We start from the raw sequence: 12,072 nt of genomic DNA on the forward strand, positions 1-12,072 counted from the left end.
CTAGATCAGCAGTTCTTGACCTTTTGACTTATTTGGACCCCTCCTGAATAATTACTGGAATCTGGGCACACCCACTGAGTCATATTGGAAGCTGCGGACCCCAGGCCTGAGTAATTTCTATCATTTAAACTTCTACACAATACACAAACATACAAAACAAGCGGACACCAAACAAATTGTCAAATATTGAAGTATTTTGTTTAATTTACAATCAAATATAGACAATCTTTTTGTGCAAGGGTGTCTGGGTTGATTTGAAGATTTTACATGTGCATGAAGGAGGACCTTATTGGACATACACATTCTTGCACACTACTCAGACACCCTTGCACAATGGTGCACGTCTGCTGCCATCAGTGGTAGTATGCTCACTTCTGCCCATGTTCAGTCTCATACATGGTGCATCATCATATTGTTGTCACAGAGATGCAGCCCTGTGCAGATAATTTGTATGTGCATGGTGTTGAGGCAAGGGGGCCATTTTGACACCCTGCCGCATCTCCAGGCAATGTGCCCCTTTGCTTGTTTATGTTTGCCTTATTTGGTGGTCTGATGTAAATATTTTATTGTCTGAATTTTGGATTACTTTTCTGTCCAGATTTCCAAGTCTGTGACACCACCAATATGTGTATTGCAATATGTTCATTGACTAGGGTGATATGTGGCTTTAACCCCAGGGACATGAGTATCTCGAACAAGATCTGCAGTCAGTGTGGGTGTGCACTAAGTGATATTTATTTGGGCATGAGTGTCATAATTCCCCAACCCGGCTCTCGTGAACCCTGTCTCACCTCGAGACGAGTCGAACGTTTAAATTTCTGAACGCTTTCTATACGTCCTGTCACTACTACGGGATAAACTAAATTTCCTGTGATGCTTTGCTGTGGCCACGCTGCCGTCAGGGTGAGTGGAAGGAGTGCTTAGGCACGTCTACTTCCCCGCAGCGCTGCCGATTATTCAGGAGTTTACCCGGAAGAAGCATTTCACGTTTCATGAGCTGCTCCTTCCATTATCATTGTGGGGTCAGGTAAGGGTGTTGTAACACCACCTATTCTGTTCTTTCAGACCCGGTTAATCGATCACACATAACTTTGCCACGCTATCAAAGGAACCTTGCTTTGGGGGGCATTTGCGCCTCATTTACGTATTACGGTGTCCCTCCCTGCTGGTGAGACACACATTTGTCGTCTCGAGCAGGTGGTAGGGATACCGGCATTTTATCTGCATTTTTGCTTCATTATTTACTGCGGTGTTCCTCCCCGTTGGAGAGACACACGTTTGTCGTCTTGTGCAGGTGGTAGGGATACCGGCATTTCTTAGAGCAATTAACTTTATCTCATCGACCCTTCATGTGCCCGGTCTAAAAAGAGGCACTCATCTACACTTTATGTTTCATGTTTGTTTGTACATGGTGTACTCCTTGTTGATATTCTGAATTGTGCAACATAACATGGTGTAGTTGGCAGTTAACAGTGTATAACACACGCAAAATATCCTTATAGTATATTCCACTGAATGGCAAGTGAAGTTTGAATTACATTTATGCATATGTGATTTATATGTTTGCATATATGTCTTCCTCTATGTTTAGGTCATATACAATAGCAGGAAATAGTTGAAGAGCCATTGTCCCTATCTCTTACTACCCTGTGATGCCAGGCATAGTGATAACTAAGTAGCTGTGGATTATGTTAGGAAACTATTATTGCTAGAACAGATATATGACTCAATAGAAAGGTTGTAGTACTAATGTTTGCACACATTCTTTGTGTCCCAATGCATTATCAATAGTGTGTCCTTACAAGAAGGTTTATGGTCATGGTCCTATGCTGAGTAATAGGAACAAGATACACAACAAGGCCTCATCAGAAAAGATCATGTTCGTTTTTCTTTACAGGTACTTGATTGCTGTGTATTGGCGATACATATTATAGAAATCACTCCAAACTAATACTAATATGACTATCATTTGAGGTCAGTTCAGGTCTCCTTCCCTGCTGTCCCCACCCTTTCCTTCCCTCGCTCGATCACTTCACTGATCTGCGCTATAACAGCATACAGACTTGAAGCTATTGAGAGGTGGACCATTTTTGTGCATTGTTCCGATCCAGGGGAGTTGGTGACATGACAGAATACTCGGCCCACGAATTATACTCCTCGTGATCGGACTCTTTGCTCCACCATGGCTACTTAAGAGGACAAGTTGTGCAACAAGAACTTGCGGCATTTAGAGAGAGAGACAGCGGTCTGGCCTTGCCGTTTTGCCTGATTATTACTCAAGTTTTGAGGACGTCTTTAATGAAATACAAGCCAAGACATTACCCCCTCACAGGCAATACGATTGGCAAATAGATCTCATTCCTGGGGCAGTGGTACTCTATGGGAGAGTATATGCTTTGACAGAACCAGAGAATGACCATTTGCGACGCTATCTGGATAAATATTTAGAATTGGGATTTATATGTCCCTCAAAGTCACCTGCAGCATCGCTGTTATTTTTCATTCCTAGGGCTAATAGGGAGCGCTGCACGTGCATAGACTGTAGGACGTTGAATGATATAACAGTAAAAAAAAAATACCCGCCGCCCTTAATACCTGTACTTCTGGAGCAAGTAAAACAAGCAGTGATTTTTACCAAACTCGATCTGAAAGGGGCTTAACATTTAGTAAGGATGAGAACTAGCGCTGAGTGGAAAATTGCATTTAAAAACTGCTACGGTCTATATGAGTATTTGGTGATGCTTTTCGGGCTAGGCAACGCCCCCGCAGCTTTTCAGTATTTCCTTAATGATGTACTAAGGGAATTTCTGGACAGATACATCGTCGTCTACATTGACGATATTCCTATATATTTATCAACAGAAGACAAACACGTTCAACACATCCGTTATGTCTTGCAAGCATTGAGAGAGAATCACCTTTACTGTAAACTAAGCAAGTGTGAATTCCATGTTGACACTGTTGAATTCCTAGGGGTAATGTAAACACCTAATGGACAAGAAATGGCAGACAGAAAAGTATTAGCGGTCAAGGAATGGTCAGAACCCCAGAACATAAAAGCCGTACAATGCATCTTGGGATTCACCAATTTCTACCGGAGATTTATCGATAAATTCTCCAAACTAGCTACCCCCATAACTAAGTTGCTAGTGGAAGAAAACCTCAGTTTCTTTGGTCCAAAGAGGCCAAAGTAGCATTCAACAAATTAAAGTGCGCTTTTATATCATTACCAGTCCTGGCACATCCCAATTCAGACAAACCCTACATTGTTGAAGCGGATGCATCTGAGTTAGCAATTGAAGCAGTGTTATCCCAGCGACTTGAGTCCACAGGTCAGTTGCATCTCATAGCGGTAATGTCTAGCAAGCTCAACGATGCAGAGCAAAAACTACACAATAGCAGAGAAAGAGCTACTGGCCATAAAAACAGATTTTACAGAATGGTGGCATTTCCTCTTGGGGGCCAAGGAAAGGGTGACAGTATACACCAATCACCGTAACCTCCAATGTATGCGCTCTGCTAGACACCTCACACCACGACAACTAAGGACGATGCTGTTTTTTGATAGTTACTTTCAGACCTGGAAAGGATAATAAAAAGGCTGATGCTTTAACCAGACAGGAATAAGTACGAAAAGAGGAAGAACATCTGGAACACGCCATTATACCTTCTGAAAAGGTTATATGTGCTGTACAAACAAGCGATTTTCTACAGAAAGTAGCCCGTGGAATCCAGACCTTCAGGTGGAAAAGATGGCTCAGAAGTCACGTGGAGTGGAGAATAAGACAAGGAATCCCTATAAAAGGGAACCAAATACTGGTACCCACTAAACAACTACCGAAACAGGTATACCAATGGTGTTATGATGTACCTAGTGCAGGTCACACCGGATCAGAAAAAAACTATGGAAAAGGTTTACAGACGGTTCTGGTGGCCTGTCATGAGAAGAGACATTTCCTCTTGGATTAAAGCATGCGCAGTGTATGCACAAATGAAAACAGACGACGCTAAACCACAAGGACTATTATATCCATTACCTACTCCAGATACGCCTTAGGAGAATATTTCAATTCCTTTTATAGTAAGTCTTCCCCCAGATCAAGGATTCACCACGGTTTTAGTGGTTGTAGATTATCTCACTAAAATGAGACACTTTGTAGCCTACAAACAGATACCCTCAGCAGGACAACTAGCCAAGTTATCGTTGCTTCATATTACATGGACTTCCGAAAAAGATAGTCTTGGATAGGGGGTCCCAATTTACAGCACGCTTTTGGAAGGTGTGGTGCTTTGCATTACAGCTCCAAGTAGCAGTTTCCACAAGCTTTCATCCACAGACGGACGGACAAGTGGAAAGGGTTAACCAGACGATAAAACAATACCTCCGTTGCTACGTAGATACCAACATGGATGCCTGGGTGGAGTACTTGTGGCTAGTCAAAATATCATACAATAGTTCAATACATTATTCCACACACACCACCCCGTATTATACTACATATGGTTTTCACCCATGATTCCTCCCCTTTATTCATCCGAGCCCAGCGTCTACTCTTCCAAAAGTGCAAAAATGAGTAGAACACATACAAGAAACACTACAGAAAACGCAGAGACACTTACAAATAGCAAAAACACGATAAAACAAGGGGCAGACAAACACCGCCGACCAGGACCTGTATATAGAAAGGGGGACTTGGTATCAACCAAAAATATTTTGTTTTAGAAAAATAATGCTTTCAATCCTAAATATATAGGTCCACACAATATATTGAAATATGTTATTCCTGTGGCAGTAAAACTTGCCTTGCCTGCTACATTGAAAATCCACCCAGTGTTTCATGTATCTCTGTTGAAACCCTTTGTTACGCCCATTATAAAAGGCCTAGTCCCTTATGGGTGGATGGAGAGAAAGAATATGAGGTTTCCCAAATCCTTGATACCAAACTAAGGGGGAGACAAAGATGGTATCTAGTAGCTTGGAAAGGGTATGGACCAGAAGAACATTCCTGGGAACCTGCAACTAAGATTTGGTTGATCACCGCTTTTCATAGGAAAATCCTGGAAAAACATAGCTTTCAACAGGGTTCTCTGGAAAGAGGATGTACTGTCATTATCCTCCCTCCCGGCTCTCGTGAACCCTGTCTCACGTCAAGGCGAGTTGAACGCTTTCATTTCTGAATGCTTTCCATGCGTCTTTCCCATCACTATTGCGGGATAAACTACATTTCCTGTGATGCCTTGCTGTGGGCACGCTGCCGTCAGGGAGAGCGGAAGGAGTCTTAAGCACGTCCGCTTCCCCACAGCGCTGCAGATTATTCAGGAGTTTACCCGGAAGAAGCAGAGGACGTTCCGTGATCCGCTCCTTCTATTAAATTTGCGGGGGTCCAGTGAGGGTGTCGTAACACCACCAATTCTGTTCTTTGAGACCCGGTTAATTGATCACGCATTACTGTGCCACGCTATCAAAGAAACCTTGCTTTGAGGGGCATTTGCGCCTCCTTTACGTATTACGCTGTCCCTCCCTGTTGGTGAGACACACGTTTGTCATCTCGTGCAGGTATTAGGGATACTAGCATTTCATCCACATTTTTGCTTCATTATTTACTGTGGTGTTCCTCCCTGTTGGAGAGATAACCGTTTGTCGTCTCGTGCAGGTGGCAGGGATACCGACATTTCTTGGAGCAATTAACTTTATCTCATCGGCCCTTCATCTTTCTGGACTAAAAAGAGGCACTTGTCTATGCTTTATGTTTCATGCTTGTTCGTACATTGTGTGTTCCTTGTTGGTATTCTGAATTGTGCAACATAACATGGTGTAGTTGGTTGTTAACAGTGTATAACACGGGCAAAATATCCTTATAGTATATGTTAGAACTGGGGGTCTCTATTTGGCAGGGTTAGGTACCTTTGACCAAATAGGGACTCTTGCTTCTAAAGGGGGAAAGGGGATTACACTACTGGATAACCCCTGCTCACCCCCTTGGTTGCTCCGCACGAGCAGACAGGCTTATCTCAGAGGCAGTGTGTTAACCATTTGTGAACACATACAGTAATACAGTGAAATCACTACAGAAGGACACCACACAGGCTTTATAAAAATAAGTATTCTTTATATAGACTTAACAAAGAAGACCACAAATGACAAAAATCAACAATACTGTACTCAAAATAGACTTAACGATGGTAGAAGTCACTTTATTCAAGTTGTTGATAAATGCGACAAAGTTCTCACAAAAGTACCTGGATGCGTAACGCAAAACATACAAAAGGTTTGGGGGATGGAGATGCGTTGGTTCCTTGCTTCGGGGGAGAGGATGTGTTGTGCATCAATGCTTGCTCAGAGTAGGGGATGCGTCTTGGTCCTTACCGGAGAGGAGGTGATGCGTAGATTCTCGTACTGCGTTCCGGTTACGATGCGACAAGGTGGCACCTCAATGCGATGCGACAATCCGGTGCGATGCGATAAGATGGTGACCTTGATGCGACGACGTGAAAATGATGGATGCATTCCCGTGTGGCGAACTCTGTATCTTTGGAGCCACGACAGGCCCTGCGACACGCTTGTCTGGGATGCGACGGAGACCTCTGCGGCAGCGACATGCTTCTCCGGTGATGCGTCGGGTAACAGTTTTGACGAAGGCATGCTTCTCTGGTGATGCAGCGGCGACCTCTGCGGCGGCGACACACTTCTCCGGTGATGCGATGGCAACAGCTGCGACTGCGACACACTTCTCGTTGAGTCACGCTTCAGCGACATGCAGGCTTCTGCAGACAGAATTCCCAGCAAGGAAATTCAGAGGAGAGCTGGTGGTGAAGTCCTCTTCCCCTTCCCGTGGGTCTCTGGCTGGTCCTCCTGGCTATTTGTGGTGTTAGGGGGGGTTGTTCTTTCCTGCATGCAGTACTGAGTCCAGCTTGCTCCATAGTTCTTCTATTTTTTTTATTGACATTTGGGATGCTTTGTGGGCGTATTGTAGTTGATTTTACTGCCTAATGTGAAAAAAGTGGAATCACGCTGATAAGCGTGCAGTTCCTGGCAACTGACATGCCTGCCGCTACTTTTTTCATGTTAGCGGCAAGATTTTTATTGCTGTAACGTTGTTGTTTAAGTCAACAAATACGCCATGTAGTGACATGTTCTACATATGTCGGAACTATGGTGCTGGTTTTCAGGGGTACGTAGTGGTAAGAAAATTGCTGATAACTACCGTTAGCGTTAGTTAATGCCAGTCCTCGTACGTATGGCCCACAGACTCTGCCAGTGCGATCGTTTACAGTAAAAATAACTTATAACATGATTGCTGCAGTCATCGCAGACAGGGCATCTCTGAATCCCAAGGGGAAGATAGCTTCCAGAAATCTTTTACTACAAGAACGATAAACACTAGGTCTCAGATTTACAAACATTTTGTGCCAGGTTTGCATTACTTTTTTAACGCAGACTCAACGCAATGAGTTTGATTGGTATTTAAAATTCAAGGCACATCACTATTTGCATTGGATTGTAACCCAAAGTGCAATGCAGCCAATGAGCAGCTTTTTGTTACTTTGCATCAAGGAAGAGTTCCATGAGTGGTGCATGGGCTTTACAATGCATCGACCCATGGAAAAAGCCAGCATCTCCGTGAAGGCCGGCGTAACAGGGAAAATATTTTTATTCATCCTTGTTTCTTCCTCTATGCATGTGTGCTGCATTGTGCAGCACACATACCATGGGAAAGTTGTCTTTAAGCATAGTCTTTCTGCAGGACGTGACCCATTCTTGCACAAACACTATGCTAACAACAAAACACACAACCTTGCAATATGGAGCCATACACAACCTTGCACTATGGAGCCTAATATGTGCCTGCACAGGGATAGAGCAGAATACTGTTACTTCTTTATTGATATGACACTGTTCTGCTGTCTTCCGTTCATGAAAAGTTGTGTTGCATGATTTATTTGTAAATATGGGCCTTAGTATGTTCAAGGCAAGTTCTTCTGAGGTGCATAAGTCTTTGGTTCTTTAACCTAGGAATTCATCAAACCAATGATTTCTTTAGTATCAAAATAAGGCAAGGAATGCCTCCAAAGTACGAGGTATGGATCTACCTCAATGATAAGCACACATGATAAAATACTCCTAAAATCACTTGTCAATCAGCAGAAATATGATTCTTATTTAATCCACACAGGTGGGTTTTGTCCCTGGCAGATCCTCCATAGATAACATCAGAATGTTCTTACATCTGCTAGTGCACAAACAAGTTAAACCGGAGAGTGAACACATTAATGTACATGGGAGCAAGTTGGAATAACTGGATAACTCTAACCAGAATATGTCATAAATTTACTTACCTTGATATCTCAATCAATATGGGTCCACATGGAACGATTGAGGATAACATCTGCTTTTTACTTGAGAAGACTTTGCATGATGATCAACTTTGCACTCATTCCCCTGGGGACAGAAACAAAATCATAAATATTTTTGTAATTTCAATCTTCAACTACATCTTTCTCATGCGCACTTTCTCTGTACTTACATCTTCTCATGAAAATATATAACATTTTCAAGTCATTCCTTTGTTGTCTCATCTGAAGTCAGCCAAGCTCCTTGCTTGGCTATTATCTGACACAGTCTCAGTCCCAAGCTCACTGACTTTGATGTATACTGTGTTGTCAACCAAATGTCACAAATAAGGCACCTGCTACTGTGTGGTGATGAGATACCCATTTGGCCATTCCTGCAACAGCAACTATTGAAGATACCAAAATCAGTGATAAGTCATGTAGCATTCATAAGGTACTGACTACATCTTTCAGTGCTATTACTCATGCAATGGGGCCTTCCTTAGCTCTAGCTCAGGGTTCTCCAATGTCAGTCCCAGAGGGCCATATTCATGTCAGATTTGTAGGATAACTACATTTATCTAAATATTGATATGCTAAAAATCTGGCATTGATCTGACCCTCCAGGACCGACATTGGAGAACCCTGCTCTAGCTTATTAACAGCTTAAGATCTACAGATCAACACACTTAGACACTAGCGTATGGAAAATGGAATAATGGCAAGATATGGATTAGGACCAGTTTAATATCCTGCCAACAATAGATGAAAGTAAATGTTCTGACCATCAATGACATGTTCAAGAGGGAATTTTGAAATTTGTTTTTGAAATACACAATATTGTCTATGTGAGTCTCTGAAATGGCTGAAAAATATGCTTGATCTTCCTCCTCATAATCTTTGAATCTCAATACAGAGGTATATGTTTGTTTGTGGCCATCAGAAGAGAGTTCTATCAAATCTGTATGGAACATTGATTTCTGAGCTTCATTCCAAATTACATCACCAGAACACAATATCAAAGAAGTGTCTGAAAAGTTTCAGCACTCCGTCCATCATCTCCTTGCGTTTACTTTGTGTGCCCTAAATTGGCAGGGTATGCCCAGACGTGGGTCCCTTGCTCACTTCGCCACTGGATTCAAGCTAGCCTGGCTGATGAAGGGTGTTACCCAGAAACCGGTCCCAGGATTCTTGTTTTCATTCAGGGAAGACCTGGCTTGGCAGTTCGGGCTGGACTGTTCCCATGAGGCACAGGGTCAAGACTGATTTGCATATAGCTGGGTCTGAACTGAGGTGGCGAACTGAGCTAAAGAATGATGATGGATTCAACCCAGATCTGTGACTGGGGGTGAGTGTCTGAAATGTTTCAGAGCTCCGTCCATCATCTCCTTGTGTGTTGTTTTAAAAGTGAGGCACATGGGGAGAGGGATACTATGGAGAAAAATGAGCAAAGGAGTTATCATGCTGAACTTTGTATGTCCTTTGATGTGGCACGCAGCATCATTGAGAACTGAGGCCAGGTTGAATATCAGAAAATGTATTTTCATATTAGCTGTGATGCAACCTTTACCCTTTTTAGCACTGTCCCAGATGAATTAATCTGTTACAATGCAAGAATTCTGTTGGTAGGGATTGGTTGAAATGATTAATCTTTTAGACTAATTGCATTTGCAATGACTGCATTAAAAAACCGACACAATGTAAAGGGACATCGCAGGCGATATGCGGGGGTCCTACAAACCTCTGTCCGTTTCTCTGATGCCTGCTGCTGCCACTCAAAGAGTTAAAAGTATCCCTCTGAGTCTTTTGGCACTGTCCAAATGGATTGCAACTGCTAGTACAATTAGTCAATCCATGAACCACAGAGAATGGTATTAATGGGTACCAGCAAGGCCTGGAAAATCGCTTGGAGATGGTTTGGTCTGCCAAAAGGCACCCATGTGTATTCCTGCAGAAAAGCTATATTCCAACACATTGATGTGATGTGTCTGCCAATAATATGTTGGAGTTCTAAAACAAATGCTGTGAAAGATTATGTCCAGATGTACTCCATTTGCTATGCATTATTTAGAGGTTATAACGCATTTCAAGGTCCACTGTACCCTAGCCAGACAAAACTATGTGACACTTATCCATGGATGTAAATGTTATGGTAACAAAGTTGGGACACTTTATTCTCTTTAAAGGGTTGTCTTCTGCTAAATTGCTGGCTATTATTTGGCTACAACCTTCTGCTCTGCTTAAAAGTATCAACGTGAAGCTCTGGTCTAGGTACCCCAATCAGTCTACCGAGCAGACTGCACATATCAAGTAATTTTGCAAGTTCCTGATGCTACCTACCTTATTAGACACACCACAGCAATGCACAACACTGTTTAATTTCATTTTTCATTTGTTCTCATGTGGTGTACCCTCCACGATTAATAATGAAAGAACACTGGCATGGTAAATGAACGTCAACAGAAGATTTGAAGCACTTTGAGGTTGTCTCAAATACAATTATTAGAATATAAGACCAGCCATTGTTCTGTGATGATATGAAGAGGGCTTTGAATAGCCTATGCACCAGTTGAATTTTAATGCTCGTGGATTTAGCAAATGTTTCTTATACAACAATAGGTTTCTAGATACCATCAGAGAAACAGCAGATGAAAATGTTAGAGTTTTAACAGTAAGGTAAAAGATCCAGGATATCAGGTAACTATAACCTGTGATAATCAGGCATATGAAAAATGGTGAAGGGAGTCTGTTCCATTACTGATTAGAAAGGGGATGTGAGAATAACCAGCATCAACACTACCAATAGTTGGATCTACAAAATGAAGCTCTTCTAATGGTGTTCAGAGAGTGAACTGAACTTAGGGCTAGTGTCTAAACTGAGACTGCAAAATTAAGTTGATATCTCTAGATCCTTGCGATGAAAAGGATGGCTCAATTAGTCCCAAATTCAAGTGAACTCCTTCACCCACAATAAAAAGATGGCACACCAGTGGTGTGAATGAGGAGTGCCTCTAGGTATGTCTGTGAGCTTGGCGGGGGTAATACAGGTACACTACAGTTGCAAGGCATTGGTGGGATGGCGCAGGGTCATCTGCTCATCAAAAGCAGGGAGAATTCCAACTCAATGGCATATATGTTACAACTATTACTGTTTCTTCTCCTGACCAGTTTAGCTGCAAAGATCTTGTGGTTCCAATGAAGTCTTGGCCTATTAGAATTTCCTCCATGCAGATAGCCCAGTCAGGTGGGTATTTTGCGAGCCTTCTAAGTAGCAAGTAGGCTCCTCTTGACTGGGATTTTCCAGTGCCTCATGCAAGCAGTTTACCTATATATCTCTCCTTGGGTTACCGCAGCAAGCCTTCACACAAGATTCATAGACTTTGGCCCAGTCTCTAGTAAAAGTGGAAACATAGTGAGGTCACACTTCCTGATGTTCAGTCCTCCCTGGTGCCCAGACAATCTACCAAATAGTGACACCAGTGTGTATCCTCCTCCGGTAGACAAGGCAGGCAGCCCGAGGCAACCATACAGTTATTTTATTTAAAAGTCCCAAGAGTCTTCCAGTCATTGAAAAGTGCATCTCCCTGTCATTCCATGTTCCCCAGGCTAATATGTGCAGTGTCATAGTCCATATCTAAAAGGGTGTTTCTTTGTGGCTTGTGGATTTGACATCAGATTTCAGGATTTTCTGGAAGACCAGCAATAACATTGGGTGATTTGTGGGTTTCAATCAAGTGAGAG

The sequence above is a fragment of the Triturus cristatus genome, chromosome 6, assembly GCF_964204655.1.
Source record: "Triturus cristatus chromosome 6, aTriCri1.1, whole genome shotgun sequence".
In the NCBI taxonomy this organism is placed as follows: domain Eukaryota; kingdom Metazoa; phylum Chordata; class Amphibia; order Caudata; family Salamandridae; genus Triturus; species Triturus cristatus.